The 24,823-nt window shown below is 47.9% G+C and overlaps 1 protein-coding gene across 2 annotated transcripts in view; it reads right to left on the minus strand.

The window, feature by feature from the left end:
• The window catches only part of MARCHF5 (membrane associated ring-CH-type finger 5), a 390,101-nt gene that overhangs the window by 61,035 nt on the left and 304,243 nt on the right, over positions 1–24,823 (minus strand). The window contains exon 6 of one of the 2 annotated variants that reach the window (XR_015295957.1): positions 6,674–6,770. The exons of the other annotated variant lie outside the window; for it this stretch is intronic. The gene's annotated coding sequence lies outside the window, so the exon portion shown is untranslated. The remainder of the gene's footprint in view (positions 1–6,673; positions 6,771–24,823) is intronic. 2 annotated transcript variants of the gene reach the window in all.

A 24,823-nucleotide genomic window follows, 5' to 3' on the forward strand; every position in this document is an offset into this window, starting at 1 on the left:
ACTAGCCAATGGGCTACCTGCCATTAGGGTGAAAATGCTTCTTATACGCCCACTTCATGTGATGAAAGCAGTACAAAAGGGGGTGGTGATGGACGGAGAATCTGAACCAATCAAACACTCACACCCAGTCAACAGATCTGGGTTTAATCCATCACCGTTCTTTAGCCCACTACCACCCCAGTTCAGACATGGCCATATGCAAATCAGTCTGACCCTGTGCCTCAGGGGAACAGTCCAGCCCGAACTGCCAAGCCATGCCTTCCCTGGACCGGAAAAAGGCATATCTGCTCATGAAGATGTGACCTCACAAGTACTAGAATGCACCCTGCCTTTGGGATTCAAAGGCCTGCTGTAGAGGTGACTTGCATACAGTACATGTAGTGCACTTTGGCAGTGCCCACAAGGGGTGTGCAATGTTTTCTTTTAAGAATAACTTTCACCATTCCACGCATCCTGCAATGCCAACCGGACCTGCCATCTGCACAGGACTCAAAGTCTCAGCCATCATCATGCCTGAGATTGCCAGTAACCAACCAAGGGAGGGAGGAAGAAGGACTCGCCTCCTCCTAGCGCTACACCCGTCAGAGCCCAGAGGAAGCTGGGCTGGGCTCAATTCTAGATGTGGAGAGGAAAAAAGTCAAACTGTGACTCTGTGAGCAGGGGAAGACCTGTCCCAAAAAAATTATCTCGAGCCCCACTCAAGACCGTGTACAACGGAAATATAATAAATATTGTCAGGTTATTGGAGGGAGCCCTTGTCAAGCTATCAGTGGTACAGAGGATTGACAAATCATTGAAGGAGCTAGTTGCACAGGCACAAAATAACTTACCCGCTCTGTCAAGCCCTCTGTACAACAACACTGCCATTAGGACGCAGTCACATGATCCCCAATTCGACCTATAAGTTCCAAGATGCCCATGGTGGGCAACAACATCATGGGACTTTCTCAACTCACTAAGATATCCCAGGGTTTTATAACTCAAAAGTGGCCCCAATAATAGGACAGGCTGCCCTAACTAAAGGAATGTCACTGCCGGTCCTGCCCCTGAAGAACCAGAAGGCAACAGAAAAAATATGCATATGTTACATCTGTCTCCGGCTTGCACACCGTATGTCGTAGTATTAAAGAACACCAACCTCCCCCCCTACAACCCACTCAAATTGAAACGGATGCTAGTCTGAAGAACCAATTATTCAATGGTTCAGCCCCATCCGTGGGTGCATTAGCAGTGATGTTCGGAGGGTACAGTGGGTCGGTAATACCCTGAAAAAGGGTGCTGGTGATTGCAAAGTAATAAACATCTGCGATAAGAAGTTAGTGGAGTACATCCTGAATAGACTTTCCAGTGCCCAGGGGCTGCCGCAACGCATTGTTCCTGTCCCATTGGGCATTTTCTAGCACAGTGCTGTTGACCCGCACACTCTAGATTATGACAGCAGCCGAAAAATAATGGGAATTTTTATATACCAACATCAAACTGATTCAATGTTCTTGAGGAGGTAGACTGACTGCTAGACATCAGGGGGGATATTCCCTCTAATGAGAAATCCGCCGGTAACATTGAAACGGACAAACCTATATCCAATACGGACAAACTGTCTTATTCTGCTGAGCACACCGAGGACACAGTCTTGCCCACTGAACACTCTTACCACCTACCACAATCTGAAATGAGGGCACAAACCTTGGATATCACCAGACCACCAAGTGTAATCAATAGAGCCATTGGGGTTCAGCCTGCTCCTTCGCATGTAGTTGACTTGCTTTGTTGACCCTGCTCCTTCGCATGTAGTTGACTTGCTACAGACCTTAGTCTCCTTTACTGGAATATTGCTGGTCTGGGCAGAAAATTAGCGGACAAAACCTGGGAAACATTCATCACAAGCCAACAGATTATTTGCCTACAGTAGACGTGGTCCCAGGCCAATACGCATATTAATGGCTTCTACTCTGTTTACTACCCCCGCAGTCACGTCGCCATCTGGACATTAGCATGAAGGCCTCCTAACCCTACTCAGTACCACAACAGAAGTCAAAATAGTTAAAACGTTAGTGTACTCAACAATCTTTCAAATCATCTCTGTCACTGACTGCAGCTCCTCTAGCGGTACTTAATTTTTACCATACCAACTTTCTTGGTAATATTGTGCAAATTATCGAGTCACTTACATATGCATTGGAGACTGTGCTACTAAGCTTGAATGAGGACTTTATTGTATGGGGTTTGGACTTCAATCCAAGATTATGCTCAATTTTGGAAAAACGTTTGCAGGGAAGAGGACAATGATTTGTGTAACCTCTCACACTTTATCCATAATCCTTGTGGCGATAAACTGAATAGGCTAATGAAGGTCGATGACCTAACTTTGAGTGTAGATCTTGTAGCCAAGGAAGTCTTTCTGCAATTCACGTTCACAGGCAAAGTGCTATGACTGATTTTATTGCACTTTCCAAATCTTGGGCCAGGAAGGTGAGTAACTTCCAGATCATGAAAACCCCAATCAGAGACCACAACCAGCTGGTCCTTAGCCTCAGCGTAGGTCTGAATACAGTGGTATATAAAGTGGCTTGTCAGACTAAATACAGAAGAAATGGGGGAGTATGATATATACGGCAGGATGTGGAACCCAATGTATTTCTCAAAACGCTCTTGGAAAATCAGAAGGAGCTGTTAAGATATTCCAAAACTCGAATTCTGATTCTGAGAAGATATTAGGGGCTTTTGATACAATTCGCAAGAAGATCTCCAAACAGGAACAGGCCCGCAAACCACACAAATGGGTTGGCAAATCATGCTCACAAGGACACAAAAACCTAATAAACGCTGTTAAAAGCCACCCGATGGATCTGGTAAAAATCAGCTCTTGTAGAAAGGACTATAAAGAGGTGATCAAAAGGAGATTAGAATAGAGGCCTGGGAACAGCTTAAAGACGCAAATGTAAGGAATGACATTTCAATTTGAGAGTAGTCAATGCACCCTTTGATATAAACCTCCCTGAACATCTGCAGGTTAGCCATTTTACTAGCCTTTATGATGTAAACGAGCCAGTCTATAGAGAAAGCGGCCTCATAAGTGGCATAGCGAGTTTGGGGGATTTTGAACAGCTAGCAATCACTGGCAAGGATGTAATCTCATGCGTGAGCAGGTGCTCGAGCAGAAGGGCGCCTGGCCCAGACGGAGTCCCGGTGGATTATTTTAAAGAAAATCTAACATTCTGAGCCCGTGTTGATGAGCATCCTTTGCTGCGCGTGCACACATGGCCCCCCTAAATCATGGTCTAGAGTAACAATTGTCCCAATTTTCAAAAAGGGAGATATGAACGACACTCACTGCTACCGGCCTATATTTTTAATGGATTCAATGGCCAATGTATTGGGCAGAATATTACTGGACCAACTCCAAAATTGGGAAATTGAAAACAACATCCTAACTCCCAATCAGTATGGATTTAAAGAGGGTATAGGGACAGCATTTGACAGCGTTATAAGGTCAAAGATGTGGAATATGCTAGGAAGCAAGGGAGTGAACTCATGTATTGTTCACCTTCTTGCCCAGCTGCACCCTGATGTGGAGGGCTGCATCAGATTTGGGCCTGGAGGAGAATGCACCCCCTATATAAAGATCAGGAAAAAGGGTTAGACAGGGGTGTGTGTTGGCACCATTCCTCTTTAGCATTTATATCAATGGCCTTGACGACCTCTTGGTGGGGGGTGTGGCCGATTCCCCCCCCCTCTCCTACCAGGGCCTGGCATCACCTGCTACCTGTCCTTATGTACGCAGATGACTGCATCCTTATGGCCAAACCAGGCTTTGGGTCGTCAAAAACTCCTAGATGCCTTCTCAAAATTCATGTCTGACCTGGACCTTACTACAAATACATCCAAATCCTACACCATGGTCTGTAGGCCGTCTTGTTTTCAAGTCAATGGGAACATACTTAATGTGTGACCTCCTTTTCATATTTGGGGATCCTGTTTGACAATAAAATCACCTGGACGCATCTGAGGAGGGAGAGAGTAACTCAACTTGAACAAGCCACAGCATCCCTGTTTTGATTTGCAACACGGTTAGGGTTCATGCTCCTGAAAGCTAACATATCCAACCCTCAAATTACTTTCATATTCACTATACTAATGCACAACTAAACCTTTATGGGTTTCGGCATAGTGTGTTACTTGCCAAAAAAGTGCTTCGAAGCCTCGCCAGGGGTTGTAAGTGCTATATAAATGCAATTACAATACAGTATAAAACCAGACCCGTACAGATCGTCTCCTACGCCGCGGGGTTACACCGATTAGTCCCGATTGCAAACTTGTGCAGAAAAATTCCTCTGCAGGCTACTGTTTCTCCCCAACTCTGTTCCATCAATTTTAGCACATGAAGAACTAGGCCCCCAATACTTGGGAGATACACAGAGGTTGGCACCTACCCTGTTATGGTTATCGGTGTGGTCTAGGCCAGAAGCAGCTTTGACACAAGCTGTAATTGCAGACTGCATTAAAAGGGACAGTGTTAATAAAATGAATTAATTAACCCACATCAGAGAAGATCATTACCAAATTGGCAGAATGGGCTGGTTTGATAATCCTTTAGTAAATAACCGAGCAGTCAAAAATATAGTAAAAAGTGAATTAAAAAATTTGATTGTAGAAAAGAGGTGGAAGTTGAAACCACGAAGAAGTCTGTTGAGTTTACACCTGCTTAAAATACCACATAACCAAAGGTTTTACCTTATTAGATACAGGCTGAGAATGGCCCATCTCTTGGTTTCACGCCCTTTAAATGTATACAATAGCAAAGATCTTCTCCCATGCCCATGTAACTCAACAGCAATACAGTCACAACTTCACCTGGTTTTATTTCTGCGAGCTAGATAGAGATCAGCAAATTCATACACCGAGACTACTACTGCAAAGTTTAAACATACGGAAATGCAAATAAGCATTAGAGCACTTGCAGCTGTTGCAGACCGATGTTATATGTTATACCGTCTATAGATTTTTTGCCTCTGTAGTTAACTGCAGGAGAATTGTCGGGAAGCGATTGTATTTATATACACAAGCTCCTGGAGTATGGTTTCAGTTAAGTGAAAAATGTATGGTTTCAATTAAGTGAAAAACGTCTGCTTTTGCTTACATAATATCTATATAGCATTAAATGCCATGTGATATGCACTAAATTAAGGGGAGGACACAACTTGTATTGTTTGTTTAAATGCACCAAAACACTATCTTTTATAACCTTCATCTGCCAGACGTGACTTTATACTACGGTGACTTTTTAGATTTGTTTTATCTGTGCTTATTATTTTATTGCTTGCATTTTATATGTGTGCGTTTAGGGTTTGACGTTAATCGAATAAAGCTTTGATGAACTGAACTGCATGCAGTGTGTGTGTGGGTGGGTGGGTCCTTATGAGTGGCATAATACATGTTGCAGCCCTTAGGGCCCCTCTTTAGTACGTACACCCTGGGTATCATTTACCAGAGTCTTACCAAATGGGTTACAACATATGCATCATTTTAGGTAAAGAGCACTGGCTCTGGGGACAGGTTAGGAGAGACCCAGTGCACTTCCAATTCAAAATCATCAGTACCAGTTAGCGAAACATGGGGATGACAGGTCATTTTATAACCCAAACTCCAGGCAATGGAGAAAGAGGTTTCAGAGCTTCAACTTAGCAGAGGCTGAGCTACTCAGATATTCTATGGCAGTCAAGCTGACAAAAGAATCCTCCGTTTTTAACCTCCCCAGCATGACTTAGCTGCCCAACTTTCACTGTTGGTCAACTTACTGCATTGAGAAAAGCCTTAGGACTAGCGAGGTGGAAAGGTCCCATGTGTTATTAAAGATACTAAAGTTGGAGAACTGGATCTTTCGTACATTCACCTGCTTAGATAACTATTACTGAAGCGGTAACGATATAGTGCATAAAATAAAGAAGCATAAACTTTGTTCACCTCAATTGAACAGGTTGTGCAGTATCACTTGTCCTACTGCGGTCTCAGATGTCTTCTATAAATTGAGACAGTAGTGCTCTGTAAAAGTGTGTGCTTAACCCCTTCGGTGCTCATGACGGCCCTCGGCCGTCATGAGTCACGTGGGCACGATGGCCGGGGGCCATCCGAACCAAGCGCAAGAATGAAATGTCCAGAACCGCAGCAGAATTTGCGCCGCAGACAAGGTGTTCAGGCCAAGTTGCTGCCTTAGAAAAGTCAGCAATCAGCACTCTAGCAAAGAGTGCAGACTTGACTGCCTTGTCTCTGGTGGACTGAGCTTTCATGTTCCTTACTGAATGCCAGAAGGACATTGTATGGCAGAAAGCGATGCATGCTGAAATTCAATGGGTTATGTCCTGCTTGGGTAAAGGCTGCAACTTTGTCATTGTTGCTGAATGATGGAGTTGATCTGATAATCTGAATCTCTAGGTCCTGTAAACATAGAATTTTAATTGGTATTTCAAGTCCAACAAGTGCAGACCCCCTCAACCGGAGAGGCTGGCTATGGGTAACCAACTGATCTTCAGACTCAAATGGAAAGATGACTCTACCCTTGGCAAGCAACAAGTGTTCATTTTTAGCGAGACTTCAGACTTGTCAAATTTCAGATATGGAGACTTTCTCCCATTTCTCCGGTCCATGTGATGGCTAATAAGGAAAAATTGCTTACCTGTAACCCACGTTCTCCACCAGGGGCATCCTCATCAAAGTCATATGCACTGAACAGGACAGCGGAGCACTTCTTGAATATCATATATAAATATTCACTGAAAAAAACAAAGGTTACATGGATGTTATAGTTATGCTCAGATTTCACTGGTACAAAACCAGTGAAGTTACCTGAGCGATCAGTAACTTACACCCCCGCAATGCACGGCTTATGACCTAACATATTACACCAGTCATGAAATGTTCAGTGACATTGCTGATGACATCTCAAATGACATCACTGATGACATTATCCACAGAACCACTCCACACCCACTCACTCACTCACACCCCCATACAACCTCTCATACGCCTACTCACACAACCACTCACTTATCCATAGAGCCACTCACATACCTTCTCACTCAAGGTCTGATCATACAATCAGAAACTCACCCATACAGCCACTCACACAGCTACAAACTCATCCACACAGCTGACACACCCAGTTATTCACCCATACAGCCATTCACAAACCCACTCACCCATACATCCTCAACAGCCACTCACTAATACAACTACTTACATACCAATTCACACATCCGTACAGACACTCCCACACCAACTCACTTAACAAACAAGTTACTTACCTTCGGTAATGATGTAACTGTAAGAGACCCATGTAATTATAGATTCCGTACCATTAGAATTACCCACAGGCATTAGACTGGATCAGGAGATTTTTTTCGTAGCAGTACCCCTGCGAGTCGGTAGGTGGTGTCAGTCTACTCCGCGTCCGTCGTCGGGATAATGTTGCTATGTCAACTCAGACGCCGCCCCTGCGCCCCGACGTCAGTTTGACACGACTTTCCACACCAGAAGCGCATAGCCATGCTAGATACGGACCACTGATGCACATAACTAGGGCCCTGGAAGGAGTCCCTACCCTAGAAGTCCGTTCACAAAATGGGAAGGATGGGTGGGACGGTAAGGAATCTATAACTACATAGGTCTCTTACAGATACATCGTTATCAAAGGTAAGTAACTTGTTCACCTGAAAGAGACTGTAGTTATAAATTCCTTACCTTTTGAATAGATACCACAGCAATAGCAACCCCGGAGGTGGGTCTGCCAACTAAGTTCACACCAGGAATTCCTGAAGAACAGAAAGGCCAAAAAAGCGGTGTCTGGACTTGGCTGTCCAGGCAGTAATGTTTTGTGAACGTGTGCAGGGATGCCCACGTGGCTGCCTGGCTGATGTCAATCAACGGAACTCCAAGTCCCAAAGCAGTAGTGGCTGCAGTCGCCCTGGTGGAGTAGGCACGCAGTCCTACTGGGGGATCCTTTTTCGCCAAAGAATAGCAGATTTTATTGCATAAGACAACCTATCTAGAGATGTTACGTTTGTGCACGGCCCGACCTTTCTGGGCGCCTACATATCCCACGAAGAGTTGATCGTCCACCTGGAAATCTTTAGTGCGGTCAAGGTAGAAGGACAGCGCACGCTTTGGGTCCAGGCGGTGGAGTCTCTCCTCCTCTTTAGAATGGTGCTGAGGCAGGAAGAAAGTTGGGCAATGTGATGGTCTGTCCTATGTGGAAAGAGGTAACCACCATGGGTAGGAATGAGGGCCTAGTGCGAAGGACCACTTTGTCTGGATGAACAGCAAGAAAGGGAAGCTTGAAGAACAGAGCCTGAAGCTCACTCACCCTGATGGCAGAGGTGATGGCAAGCAGAAAAGCAGTCTTTAAAGAAAGAAGACGAAGAGCACAATTATATAGTGGCTCGAAGGGAGCACACATAAGATAAGTTAGGACAAGATTCAAGTCCCATTGGGGCATTACGAAAGGAGCAGGAGGAAAGATGAGTAATGCCGTTCAGAAATCTATTTACAATTGGGGACTTGAAAAGAGAAGGCTGATCAGTGAGGCAAAAAAAAGCCTGTAAGGGTGCCCAGAGTTGCGCCCTGCTTGGCCAAAGAAAGAATGAAGAGGAGAAGCTCGGAAAGAGTGGCAGAAAGGGGATCCACAGCCTATGTTGTGCACCATGCCACAGATTAGTTCCAACTTCAGGTGTATACCGTTTTAGTAGAGGGATGCCTGTCTGCCAAGATGACGTTACAGACTTCGGGAGGAAGGTCGATAGCTGTCAACTGCCGCTGTTCAATCTTCACGGAAGGAGGTGGAGGCTGGACAGGTTCGGGTGGAGGAACGTCCCATACTGCAGAGACATAAGATCCTCCAGAAGAGGCAGTCTGATCGGAGGATCGATGGCTATGCTCAAGAGTACCAGACTCTTCGTGCCCAGTCCAGAGCCACAAGAATGACTTGGGCCCGGTTACGCTTGATATTCTTCAGCACTTTGGGTAGACGTGGTACAGGCGGAAAAACATACTGGAGGCCGCAACTCCACTAGCAGCGAAAAGCGTAGCCGAACGAGTGCCGTCTTGGAAACTTCAACGCGTGGAACTGCTGACATTGCGTGTTCTCTTTGGTGGCGAACAGATCTAACCAAGGCTCTCCCCACTGCCGAAAGAGACCTTGCACCACCTCCGAATGAAGACGCCATTTGTGATGTCTCATGCACCGGAAGCTGAGTTTGTCCGCCCTGGCGTCCAGGGAACCTGCCAGGTGTTGAACCAACAGGGATATGCCCTGATGTTCCAGCCATGTCCAAAGGCGAAGGGCCTCCTGACATAGGGTCTACAACCCCACCCCACAATATTTGTTGAAGTTGCACATGGCGGTGGTGTTATCCTTGAACACCTGCACTACTCTTCCTCTAAGAGAAGGAAGGAATGCCTTCAGTGCATGACGGATCGTCCGAAGCTCCAGATGGTTGATGTGGAGCCCAGACGCTGCCAGAGACCCCTGATCTCCGCCTCTCTCATGTGGCCACCCCATCCCAGGAGTGACGCATCTGTCACCACTGTGAACTCTGGTTGGGAAGGGAGAGGGATCTGCCGTTGACCCAATCCTGGTTCGTGAGCCAGCACTGCAACTGATGTGCAGTCCCCTCCAAGATCTGCACATCATCAGAAAGATTGCCCTCATGCTGCACCCACTGGTAGTTCAGGTCCCACTGCAGAGCCCACATATGCCATCTGGCATGATCTGCCACCAGGATGCAGGAGGCCATGAGGCCCAGCAGCCTCAGGGTCATTCCCACCAAACTCCAGGATAGAGGCTGAAACATCAGTATCATAGCCCAAATATCCCAGGCTCGCTGCTCGGGAGGATAAAACCCGAAACTACGCTGTATCCAGAACTGCTCTGTTGAAAAGGAGCTTCTGAGAGGGAATCAGGTGCGACTTCTGCACATTGATAGTGAACTCCAGCGGATGCACGAGGTCCGCCGTAGTATGGAGGTGGGAGACGACAGCTTGGGGTAAGCCCAACCTTCAACACCCAGTCATCGAGATAGGGGGAAGACTGGCACCCATGATCTGCGCAGATGAGCTGCGACCACCGCCATCACTTTCGTGCACATTAAAGGGGCGCTGGTAAGGCCAAAGGGGAGCACTGTAAACTGAAAATGCTCGTGACTCCCGTGAACCGTAGGTAATGCCTAAGGGCTGGCAGGATGGGGATGTGGAAATAGCCATCCTGCAAGTCCAACGCTACCATCCACTTTCCGGGATAGAGGGCAGAGAGGACCTGAGCCAACATGACCATTTTGAACTTCTCCTTCCGGAGGAAGCGGTTGAGGGCCCTGAGGCCTAAGATAGGACACAGGCATTTGTCTTTCTAGGGTACCAGAAATTAGTGGGACGAACAACCATGACCTACTTCTGTAACAAGAACCCGTTCGATAGATCCCTTGGCCAAAAGAGCCGTAACTTCCTGACGGAGAAGGGCGAAGTGATCCTCCGACATACGATGGAATGCTGGTGGCATGGAGGGAAGGGTAGTCTCAAAGGGGAGGGAGTAGCCCCTTTGGACTATCTGCAAAACCCACCTGTCTGATGTGATGTTTTGCCAGTGGGAGAGGTGATGGCGAATCCTGTCACCCACTGGCCTCTGGTGGCCCTGAAAGGTCGGACTAGGAAGGTTTGGAGGCTGCTGCAGGGGGGTTATAGGTGGACTGGCCCGACTTCTGGCCCCCTGACCCATGGTGCTGGGTCTCACGTCCGCGGCCACGCATAGACTGGGTAGCTTGTGTGGCCCTGTGGCTCGATTGGGTGGAATGTGGTGAGGCACCCCTTCACTTGCCACAAAAGGGGTGAAAGGCAGACTCTGTGGGGTGAGAGGTTGCGAGGTCCAAGGATCTGGCCATAGCCCTAGAATCCTTTACGCGCTAGAGCGCTGAGTCCGCCTTGTCACCGAACAGGCAACAGCCATCAAAGGGCATGTCCAAAAGGGTGGATTGGACACCCCCTGAAAAAACAGACGTCCTCAACCAGGCGTCGCGTCTCAGGGCTACCCACGTGGAAACCTTTCTGCCCAGAGAGTCTGCGGTATCCAGCCCACAGCGTATGGTGAACTTCGCTGTGTGTCGACCCTCAGCAACTGCGCGGATGAGAATGGGCCGGGCCTCCTGCGGGCACAGTGGCGGCACTTGCACAACCGTATCCCACACCATATGGGTATAATGGCCCAAGAGGCATGCAGTGTTCACCGACCGCAGCCCTAAGCTGGCATAAGAAAATATCATCTTTCAACTGTGGTCCAGCTTCTTGGATTCCCTATCTGGGGGAACAGTAAGGAATGCCCCTTTAGAGGACAAGGCTTTGACCACCAAATTCTCGAGGTTGGGTGTTGGGAGAGGAAAGAGGGGTCGACCGGGACCAGGCGGTGGCGTCTGGCAATCATCCTGTCCACAGGAGTCCCTGTACTGGGCTTGGACCAAGTGCCCAGGAGGAGGTCCGTGAGAGCTTCATTAAAAGGAAGCAGGGGCTCTGAAGAGACTGCTGCCGGCTGAAGCACCTCTGTCAGGAGGTTAGTTCTGACTGCTACAGTAGGAAGCTCGAGGCCCAAGGCCTCAGCCACCCTACGGAACACCACTGCGTATGAAGCTCCTTCCTCCGTAGCTACGGTAGGGGGAGAGAGCATGCAAAGGTCTGGGAGGTATCCAAACCACTGGCTTCACCCAACTCCTCTCGCCAGTCCCGCTCTTCAAGCTCGTCAGCTAAAGGGTCAATAGACCCCCCCCCCCCCCCCCCCTCCCCTCCCCGCCTCTCACCCGGCCCTCCTCACTCCCCTCTGGCTGCCACTCAGGGCTATAGGGAACGCCAGGAATGAACAGCTTTACAAAAGTACCCTCCGGTGTCAGTACCGACATCGGACGTTTGGGGGGCACAACCAGCGCTGGGGCCGTCGTCACTGGAATTGGCTCCGGGAAGGTACCATGAGGTCGACCAGGCCTGATTCGGATCCAGGCCTGAGCCACTGGCATCGGAGGCCCAGGGTCCCCAGCCGAGTTCATGGGGCCCGAATGTGCACCTGCGGAGTCGGGCTGCCCAAAAATGCTATGAAGCACTTAGTAAAAAGCCCGAAGATGTGCAGGGAACACTCCGGCTCCGGGAAAGCGAGAGAAGCTTAGAGTCGTCCCAGAAGCAGGCTCCGAAGACTGAGCTGGAGAGCGACGGCGCTCCGTGTCCCGCGTCACGTCGGCTGATGGGCCGGGAGAAGGCGAAAAGCGACGATGCTTCTTCGCCTTCTTCTTGTGCTTCGAATTACCAGAGGAGTGTGAAGACTTCGAGGATGACTGGTGGTGGTTCCGCGACCGGTCCCGAGACCTCCCTCGAGACCCCGACATCGAACAACACGGAGCGGACTGCCGGGCCTCCAAGGGCTTTCGGGACTGCTCCAGCAAAGACTTTGGATTCATGGTCCGGCAGTCGGAGCAGGACTTCGGGTTGTGGTTGCGCTCCAGGCGCCAGAGGCACACGAGGTACGGATTGGTGACTGACATCAGCTTGTGACAGAAGTCACAGGATTGAAGCCGGTCCGACGATGGGACAACCCTCGTGTATCAGGAGTCGAACTCTCAAAGAAAATGTTGACCAAAGTCAAAAAAGTTTAGTCAAAAAATGACTAAGGGGCACGCTCTCTCCTGATCTGTGCTGGCTGGCGCAGAAAAAGAAAGAACGGACGTCAGCGCGCAGGGGCAACGTCCAAGTAGACCCCGCAATGTCATCCTGGCGATCCCGACGCGGAGTTGACCGATGCCACCCACCGACTCCTAGGGGTACTGCTACGAAAATATTCTCCGGATCCAGTTTGTTTGTCTGGGTAATTCTAAAGGTAGGGAATTTATAATTACAGTCTATTTTAGATCGAACACTCACCCATACAGCCATTCAGACACCCACTCATACAGCCACTCACTAACCCACATACAGCCACTGACACACCCACTCACATACCAATATAGCCACTCACACAGCCACTAAGTCACCCAAAAATCTACTCAAACCCACTTATACACCCATACAGCCACTCCCACACCCACCCACACACATACACAGTCATACAGCAACTCACAAACTGGGTTAAAAAAAGGAATCACTAAGTATACTAATTTAACTTTTGTGGTACCTTGGTATGTACATTGAACACAAAAACTTTTAGAAAATACACAATCACTGGATGATGTCATTTGATCTGTCATGAGTGATGTCACTGACCAGGTCATGAGTGATGTAATATGTGAGGTCATAATCAAGTGCATTTAGGGGCGTAAGTTATAGTTAGCTCAGGTAAGTAGAACTGCTGAATTTCACTGGTCTTGTTTGAGTGAAATCTGAGCCTAACTGTAACGTCCCAGTAACTTTTGTTTTTTCAGTGATTATAATATATATATATATATATATATAATTCCAAAGGTGCCTCTGAACATAAGGACGCGACTCCGCTCGAGATGTTTACTAAACTTTTAATTCACAGAAGCTGCACATCATGTCCGGTCTTTCAAACTCCAGACGCGTTTCGAAGCACCGGCTTCTTCCTCATGGGGCAACAGGCAGCACATGACGAAAAGACCGCAATAGTCACTTTCCCTTTCATTGCATACTCTCTCCAGTGAGGTATACTGGGAGTTGAAGTCCAAATTGTTCCCCTTAATGGGGGTCCATTAATGTGCCAGAATTTTCCTGCCTCAACACTTTTCACAGCCCTCCGGTCTGCCCCAGGCATCAGGTGCAACTTCCAAACTTACAATTCTCGGGCGCTGCTACCAGCCCACCGGAGGGCTGTTAAAAGAGTGTTAAAGCAGGAAAAGTCTGGCCGTAGTTGGAAGTCTGAGAGCTAAAACTGCGTCTGTTAAAAGAATGGGCCAACTTCGTGTAACTATGGACCTGATCTTTTTTTCCCTGACGATTGTAAGTCGTTATAAACCTGGGGGCAGGATCTGGGTCATTCACTGCTGTAATAGCCTTGGAATTTTCATAATCTCTTAGCAGTGAATCCCTAGATCTGGCTTGGACCTTTTTAACTGCTTGATTTAAAATAGCATCCTTACAACCTCTTTGCTTAAATCTTTCCAGTGCTTGTGAGGTACATTTACCTAGATCCTCCTCAGTGCTACATATCCGTTTTAGTCTTAATAACTCCCCATAGGGAATATTGTTAATGACATGTTTGGGGTGAGCACTGCTGGCGGGTAGTGTAATATTGCCGGCAGTGCTTTTCCTATGGAGTTTGGTGGTGATTTGTCCCGCGTGAATGAACACCTTTACATCTAAGGAATCACATTCCTGTTTACTAATAGATGATGTAAACTTTTGATTTTCATGGTTCTAGTTGATTTCATTTACAAATTCTATAGCACTTGTTTCATCCCCTTTCCATAAGACAAAAACGTCATCAATGTAACGCATCCATTGTAAGACATGCCCCGTAAAGACATGAGGTGCAGCTTTTGTGAATTAAAAGTTTAGTAAACATCTCGAGCGGAGTCACGTCCTTATGTTCAGAGGCACCTTTGGAATTATATATATATATATATATATATATATATATATATATATATATATATATATATATATATATATATATACTACAATGTAGCCCTGTGAGTTTACGCTGGCACTCCTTTCACAAACGGTGCGTCTTTTCTGGCAGGACCACACCGGTTTCAATTTTACCAATACACAATTCTGATGCCACAACAGCAGTAATTGTAGAATAAAGATGCACTTTCTCGGATATGCTGAAGTTTTTAAGGGTGGGCAGCATTTTGAAATAAAGCCGCCCTAAAAACTTCAGCATATCCGAGAGAGTGCGTTTTTATTCTACAATTGCTGTTGTGGCATCAGAATTGTGTATTGGTGAACCCCCCCAAAAAATTTAAAAAAAAATTATATATATATATATCAATCAAACAGTCTCTCCTCCAACAAGAAAGAAAGAAAAGCGACCCCAGGGGAGATTCAAAAGGAGCACTTTATTTCAGTGAAGTCTCGGGCGGATGCATTTCGGCTTGTCAGCCTTCCTCGGCGCCCCTCTCCAGTTGTAAGTGCTGTGGCGAAAATAGTCCTGTCTCCATAATTTTATGTGCCTCGCTCCGCCCCCATAAGGCACACCCATGTAGTCCTGTGTGGGAGAACTACAATACCCACAATGCTGCAATGTGGTGCATCGCGGGTTTTCAGGGATGCACAGTTCGGGTGACACGCTGGATTGGGCACTGGATCGCAGGCGCAGAGCACGAACCTGCTTGCAGGTGGGACACCACCAACGTCCAGTTCTCCCTCTGGTCTCCCCTGTACTCGCTACCACCGCTCCGCCTGAAGTCTTTTAGTGTGGGCAGGCACAGGAAATCCCAGTCGCCCTGACAGGAGAAGCAATTTCTCCCGATCGCCGTTTTCCTTCAAGCTTCGTGGTGGGTTCCAAACGATACTGCTAACACAGTCGAACAGGGGTGCTCAGACGAGCTTGCCAGACAGTTTGGACCACTTGTGTAGCGCGGGTGCACTGAAGTAGCGTTCTGGCATGACGCTATGTTGCATGGCAAACAGTCTCTCCTCCAACAAGAAAGAAAGAAAAGCGACCCCAGGGGAGATTCAAAAGGAGCACTTTATTTCAGTGAAGTCTCGGGCGGATGCATTTCGGCTTGTCAGCCTTCCTCGGCGCCCCTCTCCAGTTGTAAGTGCTGTGGCGAAAATAGTCCTGTCTCCATAATTTTATGTGCCTCGCTCCGCCCCCATAAGGCACACCCATGTAGTCCTGTGTGGGAGAACTACAATACCCACAATGCTGCAATGTGGTGCATCGCGGGTTTTCAGGGATGCACAGTTCGGGTGACACGCTGGATTGGGCACTGGATGCCAGGCGCAGAGCACGAACCTGCTGGGAGGTGGGACACCACCAACGTCCAGTTCTCCCTCTGGTCTCCCCTGTACTCGCTACCACCGCTCCGCCTGAAGTCTTTTAGCGTGGGCAGGCACAGGAAATCCCAGTCGCCCTGACAGGAGAAGCAATTTCTCCCGATCGCCGTTTTCCTTCAAGCTTCGTGGTGGGTTCCAAACGATACTGCTAACACAGTCGAACAGGGGTGCTCAGACGAGCTTGCCAGACAGTTTGGACCACTTGTGTAGCGCGGGTATATATATATAATTCTGCAGCCTATAGAGACGGTAAAACTACCAGATTACATTTAATTTTAAATAGTTGCACAATCAAGAAATTCCTGTCATTAACGATGAACGACAAAATGTCCAATGTCCACAACCTATATTGAAAAGGATAGGGAATATGAAGCATTGTTATAGGCTACCATTCAGAGAAAACCAGAGAGATACTGGCACTGTGCCTTTAAGAACCTTACAGTCCCCCTGTATCCATCATGCCCCACAGGTGGCAGTTAGGTCAGGTAATTTTTACATAAATCAGAAATCCTGAGTACAGAAATTGTTGAGAGCTGCAAAACCTGACGGCCGGGAAGGTGGGAGGGTTGCTTAGGACTTTGATGAGGATTTCAGGTAAGCAATTTTCACTTCTCTTCCAGGGGAGCCTCATCAATAGTCATAAGCACTGAATAGAATTGCAAGCCCATTCAACAAAGCGCAGACCTGGAAGCAAGCACAGCTCTACAATTAACCAAAACTTCCACAATGAAGCCTGTCCTACTTGATTATTTGCTTTAGCATCGGAATTCAGACAATAATGCCTTGTAAAGGTATGTGCAGATTTACATTTAGCAGCTTTACACATTTCTGAACTTGGTACATTCCTTAATGGAACTGCAGTAGCTAGCTGATAAGAAAGGAGTACACAAGAAACTATCCATCTAGAAATAGTTTTTTAGAGGATGCAAAACCTGTTATCACCGGACCATAGTTAACGAAGCGGTGATTTAATTTTCTTATATCTTTGGTTTTATCCAAATAGAACTTCAGTACTCTTAATATCAAGAGAGTATAACGACCTTTCAGCTGGACTGGAAGAGTTAGGAAAGATAGTAGGTAGTGAAAAAGTATGCTTGTTTTAAAAGTCGGAAACTACCTTTGGAAGAAAACTTGGATGAGTTCTAATCACCACTCTTTTGGAATGAAAAAACTTTGTAAGGCTCTTTGAAACATAGGTCTTGAATTTCACTTACCCTACAGGCTTAAGTGATAGTATCAAGAAAAGCCACTTTCCATGGGAGATGTTGCAAAGAGGTTTTGGGCTTTATGTATTGGTTCAAATGGCAGGCCCGTCAATTTAGAAAGGACAATATTAAGTTCCCATAGAGGAGAGGGTGTTTTAATTTGAGGGAACACCTTTTTAAGTTCTTCTAAAAAATCTTTCACCACTGGAATTCTAAAGATAGCTGTTTGCAAAGGAGATTTCCTATAGCCTGTAATAGTTGCAAGATGTACCTTAATGGGTGAAAATTGCAGTCCTGATTTAGCCAAATGGAGAAGATATGGAATGACCACATCTTCTTGGCATAATATTGGATTGTGATCATTTTGTGTACACCATAGATGAAACCTTTTCCATTTGAAAGCATATTGATTGATTGAAGCTTTTATTCGATATGCAAGATATCTTGTAAGCGTACACAAAATACAGCAATTTACAAAACTAGAAAAATTATATTAAAAAGCAGTATTAAATGCACATTTAAGAAGGATAAAAGGACATATAATGCCAGAATAAATTAGCTAAAAATGAATTAAACCGCTAATGACAATCTCTGGCATCGGATCAACCAAAATTGCTTTAAAAATTTAGCTACACCACAAACAATGGGGGGGGGGGGGGGGGGGGGGGGGGGGGGGGGGAGTGTCCGTCATTAGGATGCGCAGGGCGACTAAATAGCTACGCGTGCCCATATTGTGACAGAGGGGTTTAAGCCAGAAACTCCTGGGTTTAGCATAGTCCGGACATTCGAACAAGATATGCGTAATGGACTCTATCCTAGTGGAACAACATGCACAAAAAGAGGACGTGTGAGCACCTGATTTCCACTTTGACACCAGAGCCCCAACTGGAAGGGAGCCCACTCTGAATTTAAAATACAATGCTCGATCAACTGGAAGGGTTATTAGGTCCAGATAAGGCTCGTAAACTACTGCATCTTTTACTATTAAAAAGGCAGCTGTAGATTTACAATGTCCAGTGTTTTTAGCTAACTGATCCGCAACCCAATTCCAGTATAGTCTTTTCAGAACCTCTTTTGGTGGAGCCGATCTTAATACCCAACAGTCCCCCAGTCCAAGTTCCTCCAAGAGTTTTTTGGTATCTCTCAACCACTTAATCTTCGCCCAACCGCCCAGGCTCATTATCTCAGCCAACCCTTCAGCATACGATTTTAGCTCTTCACCCCTCCAAATACGTGTCCATAGGAGGAGTGGGCGAAGCCGGGCTTGGTCTTTAATATTCCTACATCCTGTGTCCAACAGCACAGGCACTGTTGGAGTGCTCGGAGGGATGGCGATTAAGGATTTCAAGAGCTTGCTCTCTGCTGTTGCCAAGGAGTCCAGACAGCAATGGCCCCACAGTTCAGCCCCATACAAGGCTGATGTTACTACCTTAGCCTTGTAGATGTCAATTACTGGGGCTAGCGACCTCCTCGGTGATGCCCGGAATTCCCTCAGAAGGGCACCTCCTACTCTCTTATGGTTCAGGACCATCTTGGCAATGTGGGGTGTCCAGTTCATGCTATCCGTGATCCGGATTCCAAGGTAATCAAATTCGGATACTTTCTCCAAGGCAACAGAATTGAGAATAGGAGGGCGGCCCAGTTTCCTTGGAGGATTTAGGACTAAAAACGTAGTTTTATCCACGTTGATTACTAAGCCACTTGCAACACAGAAGTTTTGGAAACGGGTTAGCAATTTCTGGAGGCCTTGCGGAGTCTTAGAAATCAAGAGCGTGTCGTCCGCAAAAAGCAGGGTAGGGATCCGCACTCCTCCGAGACAGGGGGCGTCGGCTGGTTCTTGCTGGAGATATTCCACCACTCCATTCACATATAGTGAGAAGAGGGTGGGCGCTAGGACGCATCCCTGTCTCACACCCCTAGACACTGGGATTTTCTCTGTTAGCTCTCCATTTCTTCCCCAGCGGACCTGAGCAAAGGTGTGGGCATGAAGGCTGATAAGGAGGGACAAGATGTAGGGAGGCAAACCCAACCCATAAAGCACCCTCCATAACTCCTCTCGGGGAACTAGGTCAAAGGCAGTCCTCAGGTCTATTACAGCCAGATATAGACTGCCCTTGCCTAGCTCCACTACCTTCCACCCAAGAAGTGCCAACCTAAACACCTGCTCTATCGTCCCCATTCCTGCCCGAAAACCTGCCTGGAAGTCTGATAATATTTTATTTTCCTCCACCCAATGGAGAATCCTACCAAGTATAGCTTTACCTGCTATCTTTTGGGTGGAGTCGATAAGGCTTATGGGGCGGTAGTTCCCCGGGATTTCTCTGCATCCTTTTTTTATAAATCGGGACCACCACCAACCCCTTCCAGGAATCGGGCTCTGGCCCTCCCATCATAATGTCATTAAGGAGAGCTGCAATAACCCTTCCCCACGCCACTGGATGTGCCCGCATGAGATCCCCCGGTAGGTCATCTGGACCTGCTGCCTTTCGGGGGGCTACCCACCCAATTACCTTTTCGATCTCTGAAGGTGTAAAGAGATTATAGGCATGGGGTTCAGATACTAGTGGGGGGATCACCCTGACATTTAGATCCCCATCCGCCGGGAGATATAGAGCCCCAAAGTGTTTTACCCAGCTTTGTGGGAGAATATTACAGGGTCTCATAGTTTCGTCGGGCCTGTTCCGGGAGCCTACAAGGTTCCAAAAGCCCCTTGAGTCTTTACTTTTGCTAGCAAGGAATAGGTCCTCCCAAAATTTCTCTTCCCACTCCATCCTAGCAATTTTAAGGGTTCTATTGTAAGCCTTCCTTGCTTCCAGTATATCACTGTGGGATTTGTGTTTCACTGCCTCTACAAGTCTTGATTTGTGTACCCTACATATTTGCGTGTACCAACCATGACCTTGCTTTACACCTCTTTTGCTTCCTGGCTTTCTAGAGGGGATGGTAAACACGTTTGTCAGATCCTCTACTAAAGAGACAAAGACCCCGCTAGCCCTACCCACCCCTTCCGGGAGAGACCCCAGATTTGACACTGCTTGATTTAAGAGGGTTGAGATTTCTCCAACCCTTTCCTCTGAGAGGACCAATTTAGCCCATTTTAGGCGCCGCCCACAGAGAGAGACTACAGACTCATCGGGGGGAGCTACTTTGGAGTTAATGGAGCCCTTTTTAGGAAAACACCACCGCTGGGCCATGGTCAAGAGAGTGGGTTGTGATCACTTTCAATCGTCGGGACCACAACCATATCCCTCACTTGGCTCCAGAGACATACATCTAGTAAGATATAGTCGATTCTAGAGGTGTGTCCTGGTCTATTATATGTATGAGCCCCCCCCCCCTATCTGAAGTTGTCCTCCCATTCACTGCCCTTAGATTTAATTCAAGGCTCAGGGAGTATAGCTGTAACGCCACCTCTGACCATATCCTAATGGGAGGACTCTCCAGAACTGGGATCCCTTACCTAGCATCCTCCTCATCCTGGTCAAGGGCAAGATCCGAGCCCAAGGGCTCGAACGTACAGTTCATGTCACCCGCGACCAGGATACACGACTTGTTTGGAGTTGCGCTCAAAAGGGTCTCTAGGATAGATAATACAGAGGACTTCCTCCCGCCCTTAGTCCCTCTGGCGTACACATTATAGACATTCAATATTGTTCGTCCCCTGGGGTCTCTAAAAATAATGTTTTGGATATCCGGACAGCCTGTCTGTGACTCCTCTATTCTGCAGTCTAGGGAAGCTGCTACCCATATGAGCAGGCCACCCGAGGGGCGTCCTCTCCCTGATTCCGAGATTAGCGCAGCCACAAAGTAGGAGGAGAATCCCACCCTATGTACCGGCTCCAAACTCCAGGTCTCTTGGAAGATGCATATGGCGTGCTCATCTACCAAGGCATTCCAATCTGGGAGGGCCAACTTTCTTGCGATCCCTGCGACATTCCAGCTGAAAACCTTAAAGACTCGGTCCGTCACAGCTGATGTGTCGCTGGTCGCGAGAACACTAGTGTCCGCAGACCTCACAGGAGGAACATGTAAGTTACAATCTAGAGGAATAGACAGAGAGACTACCAACCCACTGTCGCTTGCAGTTGAGGGTGAAGCTGTTCGGGGTGATGATGCTACCATTGAGCCTACTCTATTGACAGTTACCATATCTGTAACGGCAAATTCCCTCGTGTCGCCCCCTTCCAGTCAGCAACTCCCTGGACCCCACGGGGGGTTCAGCCCATTAAGTCCAAGACCCCCAGCCCAGCATGGGTCTCAGTTTTGGCCTAAGCCAAATGTACTAGGACCCTCCCAAGGCGGCGTAGCAATTTGCCTGGGGTAAAAAAAGGTTAAGTCCACTATTTTAACACCTACTGAATCCATGCTTTTTATAGGGCCACAGATGGAGCTCACTACTCTGGGATCTTTGAAGTTTATTATTACACAGTCCCCCTCCTGTGTTTTTTTCCCTTGCCCTACCCACCCTACTCTGCGGACACTTAAAATAAGCCCATCCACACCAGTCGGAATTGGCTTATTTGACTTTAGCCAGTGGATACATTTGTTCTTAAGAGACTGGTGGTTCTCCAACTGGCCTTCCTTCAGTGGGGGAACATTTACTAAAACGGCGACAAAAGGTTGGCAATCTGGTGGGAGGTTGACAGGCGGGATCCGCCGTGGGAAATTACGGGGGGCCACTGTGGTAACAACTGGGGATATGGGTTGAGGGGCAGTTTTGGCGACCATTCCTGTCGCTGTTCCCTTTGCTTTATCTTGGCTAGTTTTAGCTTTACCTCTGTTTGCCAGGGGCTGCACCTGTGGAGTTGGCTTAGGTGTGGTTTTAGCAGCCTCTGTGGGTGTTGTCGTTCCCTTAGGTTGGGGCCCTACTTTGGGTGCGGTAGGGATTTTAGGTACTGGAGCTTGCACTCTGCTAGTTTCAACTTTATTTGACCTGTTTGGAGGAATAGAGTCTGCCTGTGTTGACAAGGAAGCTACTGGGGGCACACTCCCCTTTGGTCCCATGTCCTGGTTCTCGCTCAATCTTTTTAGCTGTTTGATTGTAGTTTTAAGTGAGAAAAAACCGTCGAGGGTAGATTGCTCTAATTTATCTATTCTAGCCCCCAGGCCCTTAACCTGAGTCAGCAAGGGTATCAAGAGGCTATTTACCCTCTCCAAAATGGTGTCAATAGTCATGGGGTCGATAAGTGTGGGGACATTACCAGCACTATTAATAGAGGACGGGCAGTTATTTAAACCCATGTGTGAGTCCCCAGAATCCCCCTCCATCTCAGCCTTATCCTCTGGGACCGGCCCCTTTGAGACTTTCCCTCCCTGCCCAAAAGACTTCCTTGTTCGTTTATAGAGCGCGGCTTGTCTCACCAGCTTGCCCCTATTAGGGTTAGCTGCCTTTTTGCTTTTGGCCCTTTTATTCTGCCAACTTGAGTCATGTACAGATGGCGCCCCATCTAGGTTTACTGTGATGGGGACGGGCGGTGTTGGCAATGGTGGCTGAGTTGTAGCTTTATTTAGGGGCGTAGATGGTGCAGGTAGAAGTGATGTACTTGAGCCACCCTCTTCCACAACGCCACTAGGAAGAAGCGCGGCTAAATGTTCCAACCTGTCTATGTTTTGCCCTATTCCTAGCAACTGGGGGGGGTCTAAAGGGCAGCCCGGGACAACATGGGAGGCAGATTGATCCCGCTCACAAGCCGGTGTCAAGGCCTGTGCTACAACCCCTAGTGATGAGCGTCTGGAAGGGAGATAGACCTCGGAGAGACGGCGTTCGGACCTGGCGATCTCCTTTTCTATAACTGCCGCCACTCTGGTTATAAAACGGTCCATAGTTCAGATCACTGGGCTCCCACCAGCAATTCCCCTTTCGCCCTCACTCCTGAGTAATTTACCTGAACGGGTTGACATGGTGAGAGGTACACCTTAGGAAGTCACACGCAGCCCACCAGGGCCCAGGGCTGGATGTAAGAGACGTGGCCCAGCCCAGCCCCTGACTGCCACAGACTGCCCGCCCTTTGCTCGGGCTTCGCTCGGCGTCCCGCTCGCGTCCCGCTGAGCGTCGTGCAGAACGTGAAGTAGGGGCGTTGCAGGCGGGGGGCGTGTCTGTCGGTGGGCGCGTCCGCGCGCACCTGAGGAACGCAGGGACTCCTGGACCTCCGAGTCCCTGCTGCAGGCGCCGTTGGTGTTTTCCTGGTCCTCCCACAAGCTAGCGCCTCACAGGCAGCGCTCCCTCGTTGAAGCCGCGAAGTGGCACCCGCGGTGCGGCGAGAGGCAGCGGCAGCACTTGATCCCGAGGTCAGAGGGCAAGGAGCAACACAGCAACCTCCGGTAAGCACCCAGGTGTCCCAAACAGTGATGGTAACACACGCCTTTTCACTCTGGCCAGGCAGGGGCGTGTCTGTCGGTGGGCGCGTCCGCACGCACCTGAGGAACGCAGGGACTCCTGGACTTCCGAGTCCCTGCTGCAGGCGCCGTTGGTGTTTTCCTGGTCCTCCCACAAGCTAGCGCCTCACAGGCAGCGCTCCCTCGTTGAAGCCGCGAAGCGGCACCCGCAGCACTCGGTCCCGAGGTCAGAGGGCAAGGAGCAACACAGCAACCTCCGGTAAGCACCCAGGTGAAAGCATATAATCTTCTAGTGGAAAGTCTTTTAGCCTCTTAGAATGGTCATGCATTCCGTACAAAGGACTAAATGTCCATATTGGATGAATTCAGGAGCCATGCTGTCAAGTTTAGTGGGATGTAGAATCTGTCCTCTGAACTTATAAAGGGAATCCTGCCTCCACGGCAACCTCTTGGGAGGCCTCTCTGACAGATGAAGGTGGTCTGTGAACCACCTCAGGGGAGGCCATTTCGGTGCCATCATTCTGGTCATTGATTTCTATAGTTTGACAATCACGGTTGGAATGAGAGGAGTTGCTGGAAATGCGTACAGAAGTTTCCATGACCAACTTATCAAAAGGGCATTCCCTTTCTACCCTGACTTGGTGAACGGGGACACATAGTCAAGGCATTTTCTGTTTGTTTCTGTGAACAGGTCTACTTGAGGGTAACACCATTTGTTAAAGACATCTTTCAAGACCTCGGCATTTAGATTCCAATCGTGATTTTTTTTAAAAAAATTCGACTGATAGAATATGCTTGTATATTTTGAACTCCTGGCAGACGAATGGCTGTTATCGTTAAGTTTCTGGCTATTAACCATTTCCAGATGGCTTGAGCCTTGATAGAGGATGGGAATGGGTCTTTCTCGGTTTGTTTAGGTAATGCATAGTTGCCGTATTGTTGGTTTGAATAATGAGAAAGCTTGCTATAGCTGCAAAGAAAGATTTTAGAGCAAGGTGAACCGCTCTCAGTTCCAGAATACTTATGTTTTAAGTTATTTCCTTGTCCAACCAGACTCCCCGAGTCTGAGGGGAACCGATGTGCCCACCCCATCCCTGAAGAGAAGCATCTGTGATCAGTGTCTTAGTTGGTGGTTCCTGATGGAATAGTACCCTCACTATCAGATTCTTTAGCTGAGACCACTATAGGAGGGATTGATTTGCAGCCTGTGAAAGGGTTAGTTTGTCTTCCAAGCGGTTGGAAAATTGATTTCACTGGTCTTCCAGGGATTACTGCAGATGTCTCATGTGCTACCTTACTTGAGG

This window comes from Lissotriton vulgaris, chromosome 5, assembly GCF_964263255.1.
Source record: "Lissotriton vulgaris chromosome 5, aLisVul1.2, whole genome shotgun sequence".
NCBI classification, from domain to species: Eukaryota; Metazoa; Chordata; class Amphibia; order Caudata; family Salamandridae; genus Lissotriton; species Lissotriton vulgaris.